Source organism: Sus scrofa, chromosome 9, assembly GCF_000003025.6.
Source record: "Sus scrofa isolate TJ Tabasco breed Duroc chromosome 9, Sscrofa11.1, whole genome shotgun sequence".
Lineage (NCBI taxonomy): Eukaryota > Metazoa > Chordata > Mammalia > Artiodactyla > Suidae > Sus > Sus scrofa.
Window position 1 is genome coordinate 75,414,422 of NC_010451.4, and position 19,876 is coordinate 75,434,297.

The 19,876-nt window shown below is 43.1% G+C and overlaps 1 protein-coding gene across 4 annotated transcripts in view; it reads left to right on the top strand.

Moving 5' to 3' along the window:
• DYNC1I1 (dynein cytoplasmic 1 intermediate chain 1) overlaps nucleotides 242-19,876 on the top strand; it is a 345,865-nt gene continuing 326,230 nt past the window's right edge. For 2 of the 4 annotated variants that reach the window (XM_021102404.1, XM_021102409.1), the window contains exon 1: nucleotides 360-535. The gene's annotated coding sequence lies outside the window, so the exon portion shown is untranslated. Of the gene's footprint in view, nucleotides 536-19,876 lie in introns of all 4 variants that reach the window. The other 2 variants (XM_021102406.1, XM_021102408.1) reach the window with 2 other exon arrangements.

Genomic DNA, 19,876 nt, shown 5'->3' on the forward strand with positions numbered 1-19,876 from the left:
TAAGGATAAATCTATAAGTCTTTGTGTGCAGCAGATGGATCTGAGCTTTTCTGACTTCTATTTAAATAACCTAAGTAGTTGTCAGGGAGTGAAAGTTGTTCCATGCTAGCCTGTCAGCAGGAGCTCCCAAAATACCAAAGCTCTTCCGTTAGCAGCCAATTAGGTGAGTCCTACCCGTGGCATAGGGATAGATGGAGAGACTCCCCAGGTCCCTTGCTCTCATCCGCTTCTGGACCAGCGCCACTCGCTCCCAGCTGAGACCGGGTGCGGAGGGCCCTCCCGCAGGAGGAGCGCGGGGCGTGGAGGGCGTGGGCAAGGGGCGGGGCGAGTCCCAGACTGGGTGCTCCCAGGGAGCTGTCAGTGGCAGGCTGGGGAAAGGAAGTGCTAGGTCCCGGAGGAGCTCGAGCTGAGCGGCCGGCGCAGCGTGAGACAGCACATCCTGCGCGGCCGGGCCCGCCGCCCTCGGGAAACGCTCGGGCGCCCGCGCCGCCGCCGCTCTCGCGAACCCAGTTCCGCCGCGGCAGCCGGCGTGCAGGTAAACGGAAGGGGGGCGGCGGGGGAGGGGGTCAGTGCGCTCCGGACCGCCGCCTACGCGCCCCTCCGCAGCCCTCCCCTCCCCGGGGTCTTGGGCTCTGGAGCCGCGGGGCAGCGGTAGTGCTGCTGCCGCCGCAGCCGACCTTGTCCCCTCCGAATCTTGGGCTCCTGCGTGCTCCGCGGCGCCCGAAAGCAGCCAGAGCTCCCCAGCGGCCGCCCCCTGCTGCAGCTCCTCTGGCAGAGCCGCGAGGCGAGGGCAGAGGAGAGAGTCGTGGTGTCATCACCTTGTCGCCCACCTTGCGGACTGGCAGAGGCGTCCCAGTGCGCCCCGCCTCGGGTTTCGCTTGGGGAGCAGAAGGCTCGCGGCAGTGAAATCCGCACCCCTCTGGGCCAACAGCTGACGGCCCCTGGGGGAGGGGGAAGCTGCAGTGGGAGGGGAGTGGATGCTGTTGGAGTATGTTTTCAGCTGTCTGCAAAGCTCAAAGATGCTGTTGCTACCCGCCAAGTGGAGGGAAGCGAATGCACTTCCAGCAAGGCATTAATTAAACGCTCAACGCCAGAAGGTGCCAGTTTTTCTTAACTGCTGCAAAAAAAAAAAAAAAAAAAAAAAAAAAGTGTGGCTGGGGGATGTGTTTTAGTAAACACCTTCGGGGCCCCTTGGCTCTCCTTCCCCCACTCCCACTCCCACTCCCGCATCGCCCTGGCCTTATAAGTCTGTGCGTCGTCATCGTAGGGGCAGTGATTCTGGTGGCGCTGATGGGAACTGAGTGTGCGGGAGTCTCATGACTTGTAATGAGAACAGAAACCCAGGATCAGGACAGGAAATTACTTAGGAAATCAGAGACTCAACCAAATGCAAGAGACGGAAAATTATTCGTTATCCTAGCCACTCCCACGTTTAGGTTAAGGGGCAGATCAAGTAGCCAGCCATTTTCTTGCCCGAAATGCCTTTTAAGTGGGCACTGTAGATTTACTGTAGTTCAGGGTGTGCAGAATTGCTTCCAAATATTCCAGATTAGCAGAGAGCACAAGTATCAGTGAGGCATGGTAACTGCAGAAAGACATCATAGGCTAATATTAGCACAGTTAGGGGTGACTGCCTCTGTACACATTTTCATTGTGGGAATCAGTAAATTTGAAGTTTGCTTTCAGTTCAAGTTGCATCCTGAGGGTATCTAGTGGGGGTGTGATTAATAATTTCTCTGATTATATAAAATGCCAGATTTTCTCCCAAAGTTTTGGCATGGCAAAAAAGGACCCAAACTCTGCTCTTCTATGTTTCTTGATAAAATAAAATCATATACCCCTACCACTAAGTCATCGAAGAACCAGGGAGTCACAGGAACCAACCCCTCAATCTTAAGGTTTGAGGATGCAATGCCCAGAGCCATTTCTTTTAAAAATCTCCTACCATAGTTATTGATATGTTTAGATAATACAGTTGGGGGCCCGATGCATGTTTTTTTCAGCCTTTTCAGCTCTGGGACCAGGTTTTAGCCCCAAATATCTTCCACATCCCTCTTTTTCTTCCCTATCATGACGGGCCTCAGGCGCCTATGCTCCTGCTTCCTCTCCCCTCAGAGGTCAGGGTTGCTGAGCCTCTGCTGTGCCAAGCCCTGGGTGTGCTTCAGCCCTTCCCCACACCCAGCTTTTCCTCCTCGCCTACCAAAAACATGTCCTGAAGCATTTTTGGTATTAAAGATGTACACCATTAGGTAGGTATCACTAAGGATATGGGCAGAGAAAATAAGTCAACCCACAGGAAAATGGGTCAGAGTGCCTGCAGTGGCGGTCCCTGTTCCCTAGTTGCTAATGAACTGAGAAGGCAAGAGAAAGTTACCAGGTGTTTCTCTCATCATGTTTCATGTCTAAGAGGGAGCTCTATGAACTTTCTTCCCACCCCTTCTACTCCCCCAAACACTGTTTCCAGCGTCAACATTTAATAAATGAGTGTTTCCTTGACTCCAGTGCTGAGTCAAGTAATTCTTGGAGACCCAGCCTGGTTGCTGCCCTGTTCATACTCAGAAGGGCCATGTAGGACAGTCTTATAAGATGTATGCCAAGTTTTTAAACCTAGTGACATCTCTTAGCACAGAAGGTGTACACAGGCTTCATCAACATTTATTTATCTCAATGAGCCACTCATCCTCTCTGATTACCTTATTTCTTTCTGTCACCTTAGAGCATCAGATGAAAAGGTCACAAACATCCACTGCAAACTTAATTGTACTCTCTCATCACCTTGTTTTCCCTATACTTTGCCTCATCAAGTAAAACAAAAGTTGATAGTAATATACTGAGCACTTCAGCAGTGCTCAATATATCTACTAAATATATTGCACTGCCCTTGCTAAATGTTACATTTACTAAAATATATTGAGCACTTGACCAGGCATTGCATTTTAAACTACTTCTTATGTATTAATTTATTTAATCTCACAAAAATCTGATGAATTAGAGGTTATTTGTAATCCAGTTTGACAGGCGAGGAAATTAAGACACTTAGAATATCAACTTCCTGAAAAATTTTAAGCTGATAAGCTGTAAAGCCAGGATTTGAATCCAGGCAGTTTGACTCTACTCTTCTTTCTTTTATGGTGATCTTTATTTATTTATTTGCTTATTTATTGCTTTTGAACTATAGTTGAATTACAATATTGTGTTAATTTTACCAAAGTGATTCAGTTATATATATATAGAGAGAGAGTATAGTTCCCTGTGCTATACAGTAGGTCTTTGTTATCTATCCTTTATATAGTAGTGTGTATATGTTAATCCCAACCTCCTAATTTATCCTTCCTCCCCATCTTTCCCCTTGGGTGACCATAAGTTTGTTTTCTATGTCTGCTGGTCTGTTTCTGTTTTGTATATAAGTTCATTTGTATCTTTTTTTTTTAGATTGTACGTATAAGTGATATCATATGATATTTGTCTTTGGCTTACTTAGTATGATAATTTCTAGTTCTATCCATGTTGCTGCAAATGGCATTATTTCATTCTTTTTTATGGCTGAGTAATATTCCATTGTATATATGGATCACATCTTCTTTATCCATTAATGTGTCAATGATATTTAGGTTGCATCAATGACTTGGCTATTGGAAATAATGTGATGAACATTGGGGTGCATGTATTTTTTCAAATTTTGGTTTTCTCCAGATATATGCCCAGGAGTGGATTTGCAAGATCATATAGTAGCTCTATTTTTAGTTTTCAAAGACTCTCCATACTGTTCTCCATAGTGGCTGTACCAATTAACATTCCCAACAACAATTTAGGAGGGTTCTTTATTCTCTATACCCTTTCCAGCATTTATTTTATGTAGACTTTTTGGTCTATGTTGTGGGGTGATACCTCATTGTCATTTTGCTTTGCATTCCCTAATAATTAGGGATGTTTTCATGTGCCTTTTGGATCAGTGGAACAGGATAGAAAGCCCAGAAATAAACCTTTGCACCTATCGTCAGTTAATCAACAACTAAGGAGACAAGAATACACAATGGAGAAAAGACAGTCTTTTCAATAAGTGATGCTGGGATTACTGGACAGCTACATGTAAACGAAAGAAATTAGAACATTCTCTAACACCACACATGAAAATAAACTCAAAATTGGAGTTCCTGTTTTGGTGCAGTGGATTAAGCATCCGACTGCAGCTTCTCAGATCTCTGAGGAAGTGGGAGTTTGATCCCCAGCCCAGCATAGTGGGTTAAAGACTCTGGCATTGCCACCACCGTGGCGTATGTTGCAGCTTGAGCTCAGATTCAGTCCCTGGCCTGGGAACTTACATATGTCGTGGAGGTGACCATGAAGAAAAAAAAAAAACTCCAGAGATCAAAGAGGTCAATGTAAGATTCTAAAAATTCTTCGAGGAAAACATAGGCAGAACACTCTTTGACATAAATCACAGAAATATCTTTTTGGATATGTCTCCTAGAGCAATGGAAATAAAAATAAACAAGTGGGACCTAATTAAACTTAAAAAATTTTGCACCGTAAAGGAAATAATAAAACAAAAAGACAACCTAAAGAATGGGAGAAAATATTTGCAAACCATGCGGCCAACAAGGAATTAATCTCCAACAATATACAAAGAGCTCGTACAGCTCAATATCAAAAAAGCAAGCAACCTAATCAAAAATAGGCAGAAGATCTAAATAGACATTTCTCCAAAGAAGACAGAGGGCCAAAAAGCTCAAGAATAGGTGCTCTATTCCTCTGTAGGACAGTTATATTGGTTAATTTTCCTATGTTGAATACCAGGCTCTTTTCTTACGTTATTTTAATCCCTATGTTAATCCTGTGAAGTAGACATTATTATGCATATTTTATAGAGGCTGAAACTGAGTTAAGTGACATACCTAATACATAGCAGAGGTAGGATTCAAAAATCGGGTCTGTTTGACTCTAAAACCAAAACTCATTCATTTTAGCTAGTGTCCCCTATGAGAAGCAAACAAGCCAAGCTTTTCTGTGTCTTTTGGATTTGTTACTCATCTTCCGTGTCAACTATTGTTATTTCTTTTAAACCTAAAGTGTAGCCATATTTTATTGGCTATCTGATTGGTAGATATGGATGATATGGCAAAAACAAACTAGACCATAGCTCTTTTGAAATCTGGTATTCTATTTCCTTAATGAAACTAGCTAATTCCGCATAATACTTTGTGGATCTCAAATACTATGTAAATAATTGTTCCCTTGATCAGGGATACCTTTTACCAGGAACTTTTGCATCGTCTACATTCCCTAGAAAATGTGAGAAAGTATATTCTTTTGGGAACTTTACAGAGACAAGTGAACTTCTGGGGTTCACTTTTTTTTTTGAGAATTAACTAAAGTTAATTTCACTCTGATTTCCTAGAAATTTATAAACCATTGCCCCTGTCCATGTAAGAAATGATTCCTCTTGACTGGGAGCTCTTCATCAGTATCCAGGACTTATTTCCTTTGCTTCCTCTTTGCACGAAGCCTGACACCAGAATGTCAGAGTAAAGCTTGTGTTGTAACATAGATACCGCTGCTTAGGTGCCAGCTGAGGAGCCACACATTCCTAAAGCATCTCCTTAGTCTTTGTTTAGAGGAGGTTTCTGCTTAAGAAGCTTAATCCAGGAGTCATAAGCACCATAAAGGGTAGGCATATGAGAGCTTACATTGATCCCAGTAAAATTAATGCAAAGTTTTATGCATTTGTGCTAAATGCAGTTTTCAAGAGAAAAAAATAGGTATTTGCAACTAAATAGAGATTAAGATCCACTGGTTCAAATGCAGCAGTGAAGTGTAGGGGCCACTTTGCTAAAATATATTGGAAGCAAGGCAGAATTAATCCTGTTACAGCCAGTCAAGAAAAAATGTTTTGGCTATCATGACATTGTTGGCATTTTGGCATCTAGCAGAGGCATGCTCGAGTGCTTGGGTACAGGTATGACATACACGAATGCATGCTGCAACCAAGTGAGGGCTCCAGGACCTCAGACTGCCCTACCACTGCTTGCCATTCCCTGGGTACTTAACCCTGTTCACATTCAGGGTTCATTGAATCTTCCCAACATCCCTGTCAGGCTGACATTTTTTAATCTTCATTTGACAAACAAGAAATTGGATAATTGGAAACATTAAGCCACTTGATCAAGGCCACATGAGGCCAGTTAGTAGAAGGGCTGAATTGCAAATGCAGGTTGGCCAGATTCCAAAGCCTGTTTATTCTCTTCCCAACATATCTTATTGTTTCTCTAGGGGGGATGCCAAAAAGTACTGTTTAGTGTAGCTTTTTATTGTGGCAGGACAGAGAGTTCCTTAAGAACACTCTCACATGCTGATAAGAAAATCCTAAGTTATCAAAGGGGAACAAGAAAACTAGATGTTTCAGTGTGGTGGTGGTTAAACAAGCCCCCCTTCCCCTTGAGGTGCGCTCATGCCCCACACATTTGATTATCAAGTGGCCAGATTTTTTTTTTTAATTTATTTTCATGCTTTTTGGGGCCACACCAGCAGCATATGGAAGTACCCAGACTAGGGGTTGAATCAGAGCTACAGCTCCAGCCTACACCACAGCCACAGCAACACGGAATCCAAGCTGCATCTGTGAGCTACATCACAGCTCATGGCAACGCTGGATCCATAACCCACTGAGCAAGGCCAGGAATGGAACCTGCATGGATCCCTCATGGATACTAGTCAGATTGTTTCCACTGCACCATGACGGGAACTCCCAGGCCAGGTATCTTGCTGGGCACCAAATGTATAGTGGTCTACAGCTAAGATAGCCTGGCAAGTTGATTTTGCAGGGGTAGCTGCAAGACATTCATTGCAAGATGAACTTACTTCAGAGCTGAATTCAAAACTACTGGGTGTCCTGGGTCTTACCAGCTATAGTGGCCACATCATACCCTGGAACACTAACTTGGTACTTAATCCCAGGGAGACCTCTGCTTACCACATGACCATGTGCCCTTTAGTTTTCAGTCCATATCAGCCCTGCCATCCTGCCTCATTGTTTCATTTGGGGGTACAGACCAGCTAATGCCATCAGTGTGGCAGACATACAAAGCAGAGGTTTATGTTAGAGTCCAGAGCCTTCTTTATAGTAAAATTGAGTCTTGGGCCATAGAGGATGATTGCTTTTGATCTACAGATTGGCCTGGGAATAGATACCAGTGTACTTCATGTGCTTCAACACATTTCCCTCCTATAACCTCTAAAGGTTTTTTTTTTTTTTTATTTTTCCCACTGTACAGCAAGGGGATTAAGTTATCCTTACATGTATACATTACAATTACATTTTTCCCCCCACTGTTTGTTCTGTTGCAACATGAGTATCTAGACAAAGTTCTCAATGCTGCTCAGCAGGATCTCCTTGTAAATCTATTCTAAGTTGTGTCTGATCTAAAGGTTTTTAAACATTTGCAGTTCCCTCATCCCACACGTTTGGCATCTCATTTTTTTTTATTTGTTTATTTTTTTGCTTTTTAAGGTCATACCCACAGCATATATGGAGGTTCCCAGGCTAGGGGTCTTAAACAGAGCTGTAGCCAGTGGCCTAAACCACAGCCACAGTAACGTGGCATCCGAGCTGAGTCTGTGACCTACACCACAGCTCACGCAACACTGGCCTTAACCCACTGAGCAAGGCCAGGGATTGAACCTATGTCCTCATGGATGCTAGTCAGATTCATTAACTACTGAGCCACGATGGGAACTCCAACATCTCACACTTTTTTATTGTAAATTGAAAGACTTACAGTGAATGTGATTTCCAGAATATTGTAAACTTTGACATTTAAAATAAAATGACTTTCTTTGAATCCAATAAAAATCTAAATACTATATCACCCCTTGTTAAATAACTATCTCAAGAAACTCTTCAAGAGTTCCTGTTGTGGCTCAGTGGGTTAAGGACCCAACGTATGAGGATGTAGGTTGAATCCCTTGCCTCACTCACTGGGTTAAGAGCCGGTGTTGCTGCAAGCTGTGATGTAGGTCACAGATGTGGCTCGGCTCTGGCATTGCCGTGGCTGTGGCGAGGCTGGCAGCTGCAGCTCCAATTTGACCCCTGGCCCTGGAACTTTCATATGCTGCAGGTGCATCCCTAAAAAAAAAAAGAAGAAGAAAAAGAAGGGTATTTTTCTATCTTGTGGTGAGGTATGGGTTTCCTCCTTGCCCCACCCACCTAGTAATGTGGAAGAAGAGCTTTTGTGAAAATGGAAATGGAAAAGGAGGCCCTGTGCAGGCACAGACACAGTCTCTGGTAGGTCTGTTTTTGGAAAGCCTGCACACACAAGCTCCAGATCTGGAAATTAAAACGTTATTATTAGCTCTTCCCATTCCTGCGCACTCTTTAGAAAGCCTCATGGATGCCAAGGGCACACAATACCAGCTTGAGGAGCACATATTTCTAGCACAAGTGATCTGTGTTACAGGTCGCTGTGGTGTCAGTGCCAGGAGTCATGTCCATGGCCTTGGTCTGTGCAGCTCAAATTCGGGGTGGTAGGGCCAGAAGGAACTATAGAGCTACTGGTCCCATCCCTCACCCTCAGGCAGGTGATTCTGCGGATAGTTGTCTGTCCTCTATTTACTAATTCACAGGAAGAGATCTGCCTGTTCCAGTGTTTTGAGATCAGTGATTCTCAGCCAGGAGTGATTGTCCATCCCTGGGGACACTTGGCACTGTCTGGAGACATTTTCAGTAATCACACTTGGGGAGAGAGGGAGGCTGCAGGCATCTGTAGTGGGAAGAGGTCAGGGCTGCTGCTGGACATCACATGTTGCACTCTAGAGCCAAGGTTAAGAAGCCCTGCTTTACATGTTGTGATTTTCTATTGAAATCTTCCCTGCTATAATTTAAGTCCATTTCTTTGGTCTTCTACAAGATAATTAGAACATAATATCTAAGAGGCAACACGAGGGAAAGGAAAGAAGAAGGCTGATATTTCACTTCCTGCATGAGCCAGTGTGTGAACCTTAGTTTCTTCCTCTGTGAAATGGGGATGACAATACCTGGCTTGCAGAATTGAGGTAAGGGTTGCAGATAATGACAGTACTGGGCCCAGTACATTGCACATGTTCATTGCACAGAAGATGCCTTTTGTTGTCCAACAGCCAAGATATCACTCTCTAGCCTTCTCTTCTCAGGGACCTGTGTGATCTTGCCCTGCTTTGAACCAAAGGTATGCTTTTTAAAAATGGATTATGCTTATGTACTTGCCTCCTTCCCCTTCTAGTCTCTAGGTTCCCTGAGGCATCCTTGTATCTTTCAGCAGAGGTTCTTTTACATGGTAGATCTCAACAAGCTTTATGGACCTGCAATATTAGACAGAATAAATCCCTCTTAATTTTCCTTTTATTATAAGATTTAATTCCTTCCCTTTGGATTCTTTTAATGTGTTCAGTAAAACAGTCACTTCCTGAAACGTAGCTCCATTGAATGTCTGGGCGCAACATGAATGTGGGTTTGGTAAAGCCTAAAATTCTGGAAGCCTTGCCTTCCTGAATCATTCTGCTGGGGGAAGGGCAGTCTTGAGGAAGACAACCTTTCTTCTAGAAGTGATGGGTAGGATGGTTTGAGTTTTGTGTTTTCCTTTAGGAGTCCTTTGGTCTAATTCTTTTGGTCTGACATTGATCTGACACTCTTCTCTGAGCTGTAAGTACTCTGGTTCCTTTCTGGTGGAGAAAAGGGAAATTATGATTCATTGGTCAGATTTCTATTTTATGCTGATATACTGAGTGAAGCCAAGAGTAACTTGTGTATATTGAATAGCGCTAGTGAATAAATGACGACGCAATATTTTATATCTTTCGTCTACAATCGGTTTTCCCTGTAGGACATGGATTTTCTACTCTCACTTGCAGTAGTACCCATTTCTTTGTTTGAGAAGCTGAAGATTTTAATAATTGAAATAGACTAGTCCTCGCCTTTTGAAAGCAGTTTAGCCCCTGGAATGCACATGTGGAAGCCTTTAAAAGTTTATCAAGTTGTTGAGTTTTACAGTGAGCCTGCAGAGAGGGGATGGCCACAGGATTCAGTCTCAGAATCAGCTTGTGGGCTTTTAGTCATTGGTGGGTTTGGGTGGATGAAAGGGGTAGCAGGACCTGTGGGGGATGTGTGTTTTGACACTGTTCCCTTTTAAGATGAAGTACATCTCCTGTTTCACCAACTACGCTATTAGTATCAAAATAGCAAGGGGTTGTGGGAATTAGTGTGTATTTTGCAGAAGAAAGAATAACAAAAAACTTCTCTGCTTGTTTCCTTGAAAAGTGTGACATTGTTCATGGTCAGAAGGTGTTGGTTACTGCTGGCTTGGAAAGGGAATCTTCTCTCTTTGAATGTTTTCAGGCTCAGAGGAAAGTGAGAATCTATTTACATAAGTTAAAATGCCAAACTCAATCTCTCAGTGCAAATACAGACCACCCAGGGACATTATAAAGGCCAGGTTTGGGGCTTTGAATACAGATTTTCTTGCTTCCTCTTTTAAACTTTTTAATATTTTTCAAATGCTGCTGAAAAGAAATTGGCAAATCAAGCCATGATGAAATCCCATATCTTTTTCCATGAATTTTAAAGCGGGGGGTGGGGGTGGGGGGACTGTATTCATTTCCCTAGAGAACCTCTTGTTTTTTAAAATAAAGAAACATGGATGACTAAAATGTGAAGGCGGTCAAGTTGTTGCAGATTTTTTTACTTTTTGCTTTTTAGGGCCGAATCTGCAGCATATGGAAGTTCCCAGGCTAGGGATCGAATCAGAGCTGCAGTTGCCAGCCTACACTGCAGCCACAGCAATGGCAGATCTGAGTTGAGTCTGCAACCTACACCACAGCTCACGGCAACACCAGATCCTTAACCCACGGAGCTAGGCCAGGGATCAAACCTGTATCCTCATGGATCCTAGTCAGGTACATTAACCACAGAGCCACAAAGGGAACTCCCCCTTTTCTGTTGCAGATTTTAAAGTAGAAAAGTCACAGTTACACAACAGTCCTAGGAAAGGAGAAGGGTACTCTTGTAGTGTTCTCTTTCCCAATTACATTCTGCCTAGACCAAGACCTTGACCTCAGTAAATTGGGCAGAACGTTGCTTTGGGCAATAGGCAAAGGTACTGGCAACATCACCCTGGTTAAAAAAACAAAATTCAACTGAGTAAATTTTAAAGATCATATCCCCACCCCCACCCCCCCGCCAGGCTAGCAGTTAGAGAGGCCCTCCGAAGAGCTACCCAAAGTGAAAGGCTTTGGTAGGCAGAAGAGGGCAGGACAAAGAAGTTACTAGCAAACGAGTGAATTGCTTGTGGCAAGGCCATCTTCTTTGAGGGGAAGGCAGGGGTCTAGGAAGCAGATTAATGCCCTACTGCCGAGCAGGAATTCTGGGTAGACTAGCTCAAATTTCCACTGTTGGGAGAGGCTGAAACTGTAATTAAGTTAGACTTTAAGTCCCAATTTGATGAAGTGGGTTTTGTCAATTGGAAAAAAAAAAAAAAAAAGCGCAATGTGAGAGTTGTGTAAGTTTTATTTGGGGCAAGATGAGGACTCTAGCGCTCCAAAGAGGAAGGGGGAAGGTCAGTGTATATGAAATGTGGTGAAGGGGGAGGTACATGCATTCAAGCACACATTTTACAGAAGTTTGCTGCTGGTCCCATGAAGGTTACTGCTAGTCATGAGGAGCGGACATCACTGTGAAGGATTTTAGTGCTTTTTTTAGATATGAGATGCAAGAATTGGGCTCATGAAATCTTCTCCTGAAAATACCTAACTATCTGAAGACCTGTTCTACCAGTTTTCCCAGAGCACAGAGTGCCTCACCCCTGATCTACCCCCTGAGCTCCTTTCAGGGTGTGTTGAGGGTCAGCAGCTACAGCAGCTCATGATTCAATCCTTGGAGAGGCAGATGGCAAGTGCCCATCTCCAGTTCACAATTTCAAACAAGTGACTCCATTTGGGGCCTCTTGTCTCTCTGTTTTAAAACCTGATCATATTCAGATTAATTGAGAAGTGTGATCAAAATTTAAGGCATTGGAGTTCCCCTTGTGGCTCAGCAGTAATGAACTTGACCAGGATCCATGAGGATATGGGTTCAATCCTTGACCTTGCTCAGCGGGTTGAGAATCCAGCATTGCTGTGAGCTGTGGTGTAGGTCGCAGATGTGTCTTGGATCTCGAGTTGTTGTGACTGTGGTGTAGGCTGGTAGCTGCAGCTCCAATTCAGTTGCTAGCCTGGGAACTTCCACATCCTTTAGGTGCAGCCCTAAAGTGACCAAAAAAATTTTTTTAAGGCATTAGTGTGTCATTCTTAGCCACTGCTCCGAAGTTCTCTCTCTCTCTCTCTCTTTTTTTTTTTTTTTCCTCATTCTCTGTGTGGTATTTTATTCACAGGTCACAACTTCAAGTTTACATTTTTTTATATTGATCATTCTCTTTGTTTCTTTTCTGACATTCCAGCCTTAGAGAAATCATTTGCTTGGTGTTTGGCAGCTGTGAACATGCATTTAAAAGCTTTTAAGAAAATACATCATGTCAGGGAGATTACTGTGATTGTTATAAATAGGACAGTTCCCAGTGTCTGGAGTGTACCTCAGAGCCATGGTCCTCAGGACCCAAAGTGATCAAAATCAAATAAATGAAAGAAAGTTTCCAATGAAGGAGTCACTTTCTTAAGCCAGCTGACTTGCTTAGTGATCTTATATACCTGAGTTTCAGCTTCCCCCAGAACAGTTAATACTGGTACAGCAGGTAGGGTTGACCACAGCACAGAAACCTAGTTCAGCTCAAAGATAATCAAGGGTTATCCTATTGTGAAGAATAGGCCAGAGAGTCTGAAGCTTTTTCTTGGGTAGCTATTGCTTTACCGGCAGATTTTGCAGTGTTTTCAAGAGTTTAGGAGAGGTTTCTGATCATAGCCTTGTTTGTGTTTGCTCTCAACCAAGGAAGTAGGGACCTGCCAACAGAAGCAAAACCTGAATCATGAGCCCCTTCTGATAGGTCTTTTCTAACTGAGTGATATAAATTCAGGGGAGTTGACCAATGAGCTGTGTCAGCCTGTGAACAGTTAGGGGCACAGTTAGGTAACCCAAGAGACATCTGCTCCCTCTGGACCCACTGAACTCCTGCAGCTGGACTTTATTCAACTGCCACTTGGCAGGGGTTATCAATATGTTCTTCTTACTGAATGTATGTATGTCTTTTGGATGGGTTGAAGCCTTCTTCTACTGCAAGGCTGATGCCTTCACAGCAGCAAAGAAACTGTTAGAAACCATGTTCCCACTTGGGGTGTACCTTCCACAATCTCCAGGGATTGAGGCAGCACCTTCACTGGACTCTTAAGTGCCTTTTAAGGGGAGTCATTTGTAGTTTATGGTGACATTGGGAATAGAAGAATAACTAGTCACAAGAGGATTAGGGGGTCTCTAGCATCATGGTCAGCAGAGATTTTGATGACAAATGAAACAGTCTGAAGGTTCATCTCTGCCCCCACCTTAGCCTTGGCCTGAAAAATGCAGATGATGGCATTATTTTTCCAGGCTAAAGCCAGAGTAAAGGAAGGAAAGGGAAGAAGAAAGGGTTTTATGTTTACTTAGAGTATGAAGTGTTGATGTGGTATTTTGGTGGAAGCAGTCTATCTCGATATTGGTTACTTCCCTTCCTAGTCAATTTGATTTTCGGGTCTCCAGTGTTTGAACAGGACCAGATGTCAGGGGGAATCTTCTTAAATTTTGAGATCTGTACCCAGGGTTCATTGCCTTCTAGTTTGGCAGCAGTGTCAGCAGTCAGGAGTGCTTAGTAAAGTCCCTTCCAACTGGGGTTCAAGAGCTGTCTTCCACTGATGCTATTTCTAGAATACTCAGTCACCAGGCTCTACACCGTGACCAACAGGATCCTATGAACTGGAATCTGGGAGAACTCTTTTAATCTGTTGGTGATAAGCTTCAGTGTAGACATTAGAGACTTAGGGTAGCTGGTCGTGTTGGTGTGAGATAAAGAGGGATCAACAGAAAGTTGTACACCAGTAGACAGTGTCTGCTGGTGACTGTCTCAGTGGAGTAAGTTTGGAGTAAGTTTGTGGAGTAAGTTAGTGTTTCTCAAAAGGGGTGCTGCGAACAGTCAGCAAGACCCTAGACAATACCTTAGGCCAGGGGAGTCTAATAGTTTCAGCAGGTTTAGAGATTTTAAGTTTGAGGATCCATTACTTCTCTCAACCTTAACTGACCCTTGAGGGTGATAGGCTCAGTGATACTGCCAAGAATTTTGCAAGGTTTTGTTGAAGTTTATATGATTGGCCCAGTGAAGGTGCTGCCTCAATCCCTGGAGATTGTGGAAGGTACACCCCAAGTGGGAACATGGTTTCTAACAGTTTCTTTGCTGCTGTGAAGGCATCAGCCTTGCAGTAGAAGAAGGCTTCAACCCATCCAAAAGACATACATACATTCAGTAAGAAGAACATATTGATAACCCCTGCCAAGTGGCAGTTGAATAAAGTCCAGCTGCAGGAGTTCAGTGGGTCCAGAGGGAGGAGAGTTGAGGCATCTAGGAACAAACATAGTTTTTCCATGACTGTGGACCAGACAGTAGTAAAAGGTAGTAAGCTGTTTTTGCAGTTTTATAGAAGACCCCTCCACCAATGTCTAGTCACAATTCGAGTCATCTTACTTGCCCCATGGTGGGTGAAGGAATGAAAAAACTGAAAAATGGGGTTTGCCAGGGAGCCGGCAAGAACCAAACCCCATCCTGGGTTTCCTGTAGCCCTGACTGTTCATTATGTTTACAACCATTGTTTGCCGGTCATGATTTCTCTGACTCAGAAGCAGACCTGTTCCAAGGACAGTGGGAGGGCAAAAGTCTGGCAACAAGGGGTCATTTTTTGCAGAAGCAGAATGGACTTCATCCACATGAGCCATAACCTTTGTAGATTCTGTTGCTGCTGCCTTTGGGGTAAAGTTAGTGAGGCTGTTTCTCTGATCGTCAGGTTCAGTCTTTTTAGTGTAAAACTTAGTTTTGATGACAGCAGTTTCAAAAGGTCAGAGAACAGTAGCAAGAAGGTCATTTATTTGTTGTCCATTTTTATTAGGGTCCTGGTGGACATAAGAAAACTCTTGTTTTCATAACATTCCAAAGCTATGGATGCTCTCAAAGGCATACCAGCTGCTTGTATGAATGTTAATAATTTTTCCTCCTGATAGTTAGCATGCTCTGGGTAAGGCCACAGGGCCCTGCTTGGTGGTCTGATTTAGCTTGTGGGAGATGTACTCTCTCAAAAATTCACATTAGGTACTTCATATTGGGTAGTGACAGCATAACCAGCTTGGAAATGTCCTTCTTTGTTGACAGTATGATCCATTACCAAACAGTTAGATCAGAATTAGTAAAAGGGGCACTTTGTAAATCAGGACGTAGTGTCACGAAATGGGACATTATCACTTCATAGTTATGGAGCCCACTTTCTTCAGGCAGGGGTAAAAACTTAGCCCATTAATAACTATGTTGTAATTGTCAGGACGCAGATTAGGTGGTGAGAGCTGATGAATCTCATAGGAGGTTAGTCTGCCTGCAGAAAAGTGTTGAGTCAATTCAGAATTAAGGTGACTTTGGACAGTGCCTGGAGCTTGTAAATAAATGTCATTTCCTAGGGTTAAATCCACTGAGGCTTCTATTAACTTTGCAGCTGCAGCCACAGCCTTTGAGGTGTTAAGATATAACTGTAAGCCACTGAATCAAGTTGTGTGCTGAAATGAACATCTGGCCTAGGCTTCCCCTTTCCTGCATGAGCATTGCCAAGATGTGGCTGTCTCTTTCAGGCATTAATAAGGTGAAAGTTTGGAAGTTGGGTAGCTGTGGGGCAGGTGGTTCATGCAGGGCTTGTTTTAGTCTTATAGAAGTCTGCTCATGTTATCTTCCCAAGGAACTTGTGCGGGAACTGCGATTTTAGGGAGTTCCTAGAGTGGGGAAGCCAACAGAGAGAAATTAGGAATCCATGATCTGCAATAACCAGTTAAGCCTAAGAATCCACACAGCTGTCACTTATTCGTTGGCCTAGAGGATTCTTGGATTCATTTACTTTATTTTAGAGATAGCTGGATTCCTTCAGTGCTTAGATTATGACCTAAGTAATGATTAGTGTCCAGAGATAATTTCAATTTTTTCTTGGCGAATTTATGTCCTTTTTAAGCTAACTGTTGTAGCAAATAAGAGGAATTCTCTTTCTTCTTTTTGACTGTGACCATGCCATATGGAAGTTCCCGGGGCCAGGAATTGAATCCGTGCCACTGCAATGGTAATGCTGGATCCTTAACCTGCTCAGCCACCAGGGAACTCCTAAGTGGAATTCATTATGGATGCTCTTAAGTAACTGAATATAGTAAAGGATCTCATATATACCCTTGAAGAGGATTTGGGAGGTACATCTTGATGGAGCACTTGGGAAAAATCAGAAAGGGTCTCAGTGACCCTTTGAGGCACACCTATCCAAGTATACTGTTGATTATTCCAGGTAAAGGTGAGGAGGTACTGGCTGTTGAGGTCCCCAGGGATGCTGAGGAAGACTGGACAAAGGTCCACAACAGTGAACCCTTTTGAGTCTGTTGGAGCTTTCAACAAAGGATTTTGGGTATGGAACAACTGGGGAATGGGGAATCTTGTTACTTTACAGTCCTGGACAAACCGCCATCGCCACCCATTAGGTTTCTGGACTGATGAGATCAGGTGTTACAGGGGATGATTGGCCCCTGGGTGAACTGGTCTTCTGGGGCAAGGTCTTGTGTGACCTTAGGCTTTAATGGGTATTGAGACTATTTATTTATTTATTTATTTTTGATTTTTAGGGCCACACCCATGGCATATGGAGGCTCCCAGGCTAGGGGTCAAATTGGAGCTACAGCTGCTGACCTATGCCAGAGCCACAGCAACTCAGGATCTGAGCCGCATCTGCGACCTACACCACAGCTCAAGGCAACGCAGGATCCCCGACCCACTGAGCAAGCCATGGAACGAACACACATCCTCAAAGATACCAGTTGGATTTGTTAGTGCTGAGCAACAATGGGAACTCCTTTTGAGGCAACTTAGGAAGAGGCTTAGTTGTGTCCATCTGAATTTTATATAGACTCTGCACTTTTTATTCTCCCAATGTCAGTGTTAGGGGTAGCTCACAAATTTTGGGGTGCCTTGATTAATTTTGAGGTATTTTGTTGAAATTCTTCCTCTTTTGTAATTAGGGCAGATGGTAAAAAACATATAAAGATCAGGTTCAGATTGGTCAGGAAATTCTAAGGTCAGGACTCCATTAAAAGCAAAATGCGGAGTTCCCGTCGTGGCGCAGTGGTTAACGAATCCGACTAGGAACCATGAGGTTGCGGGTTCGGTCCCTGCCCTTGCTCAGTGGGTTAACGATCCAGCGTTGCTGTGAGCTGTGGTGTAGGTTGCAGACGCGGCTCAGATCCCGCGTTGCTGTGGCTCTGGTGTAGGCCGGTGGCTACAGCTCCGACTGGACCCCTAGCCTGAGAATCTCCATATGCCGCGGGAGCGGCCCAAGACCAAGAAATAGCAAAAAGACCAAAAAAAAAAAAAAAAAAAGCAAAAGCAAAATGCATTAGTTCTTTTAATTTAGAAAGGAGATTTCCACCTAATAGATCAACTGGAGCTGTATCATGTAGCACAAAGGAATGTTTTTCAGTGAAGGTCCCAGAGTCATTTGTATTGGTTGAGATAGAATTTTATTAGACACATACTATGGAAACTTCTCTTTCACTCCAAGGGATTTGTTCTCTGAGAGTGGGGTTTGAAGTAGAGAGTGTAGCTCTGATATCTTATCTATCACAATTTGGCAGGGCTTCCCATTAATTTTAATTTTAGTTTCCCCTTGTCTTGTTAAGGGAATTACAGGTGGCAATTTATCAGAGAATCCCTCAGAGTCCTGTCAGCTCTTGGAAGGGCCCCATGAGAGCCCCACTTTGGAGGTAGATATGAGAGATTTGGAGTTGATGTTGAAGAATTTTTATAGGATCTTTGAGAGCAATCTTTTTTCTAGTGTTCCAGTTGATCACAATCGAAACATTGGTCCCTGGGCCAGTGTTTCGATGATGGACTCTCTAGGAGGGTGCAGTGTGGGAAGCCCAGGTATTATTTGGAGCTTTGGTAGTTGTGGCAGATTTTTGTTTATGGTCTTATTCCAAAGTCATTTCAAAATGCTTAGCACTGGTCATGAGTTCAGTCAAACCAGTGGCCTCCTATCCTTTTCTGCCTTTTTATCAATCCGCTAATCTCAGGAGGTAATTCATTTACAAGCAGGGGAACTAGAGCAGGTTGAGCAGCATCATTTATTGTATGGAACCTAGAATGCCTTAGGAAGAGAGCTTTCAGACGGGCTTTAACTTTGGCCACAGATTCATTTTTCCTTTGTTTGCATGTTTGAAAAATAGACCAATCATTGAAGGCAAGAAAGACTCTGGGAATGGCTTTTATTTATTTATTTCTCTATTTTTTTAAAAAACTTTTCTACTGAGGTATTGTTGCTTTATAACAGTGTGTTAATTTCTGCTGTACAGCAAATTATATATATATATAGATATATATATATTTGTGTGTATATGCACTTTTTAAAAATATATATTCTTTTCCATATGGTTTATCATAGGACATTGAATATAGTTCTCTATGCTGTACAGTAGGATCTTGTTGTTTATCCCCTCCATGTACAATAGTTTACATTTGCTAACCCCAACCTCTTCCCCCTTGACAACCACAAGTCTATTCTCCTTGTCCATGAGTCTGTTTCTGTTTTGTAGATAAGTTTGTGTCATAGTTTAGATTCCACATATAAGTGATGGCATATGGTATTTGTCTTTCTCTTTCTGACTTCATTTAGTATAATAATCTCTATTTACATCCATGTTGCCGCAAATGGTATTATTTTTTTCTGTTTTATGGCTGAGTACTATTCCATTGTGTACACGTACCACATCTTCTTTAGCTATTCATCTGTTGGTGGACATTTAGGGTGTTTTCATGTCTTGGTTGTTGTGAATAGTGCTGCTATGAACATAGGGATGCATGTATCTTTTTGAATTATAGTTTTATTTGGAAATATGCCCAGGAGTGGTATTGCTGGATCATATGGTAGTTCTATCCTTAGTTTTCTGAGAAATCTCCATATTGTTTTCCATAATGGCTCTACCAACTTAGATTTCCACCAACTGGTATAGGAGGATTTTCTTTTTTGCACATACGAATGGATTTTAAAAGATCAGTTGCATTTTACAAGCTGTTTGTGCTCCATAAGGGGACCATATTGAAAATTGAGGATCTCGGATATCATCCACAGAGTTTCACCATTCTGCTTCTTGTATCCATTTTGGGGGGCATTACCAGGTTCTGCAAGCCTGTGTACAAGCTGATAAAGATCTGGCAGCCCTGGGTCATAGGCCCCAGTTAAATTCTTCAAAAAAAACTTTTGGGGAACCTCTGTGGGTTTAGGACATTTTTAAACTGTCCCTAGTTTGGTCTTTGACCAAGAAGTAAAAGAACACCTCCTGTAACCTCGTTCCGGTGGGTGGTTCATTTTAAAAGGTAGCTGTTCAGAATGGAAAGGCAGTTGAGATAAAGAGTTAGCAGAGCATGAGTAATCAGGTAAAGGAGGATAGAGGGGATCAGTAGGAGTCAGGTCAATCTTACTATATTTTAGTTGCCTCTTGTGTCTTTAATTTTTCATTAGCCTTTTGCAATGATTTTTTTTTTTTTCCTTTTCTAGGGCAGTTCCCGCAGCATATGGAGGTTCCCAGGCTAGGGGTCCAATCAGAGCTATAGCCGCCGGCCTACACCACAGCTCACAGCACCGCTGAATCGTTAACTTACTGAGCGAGGCCAGG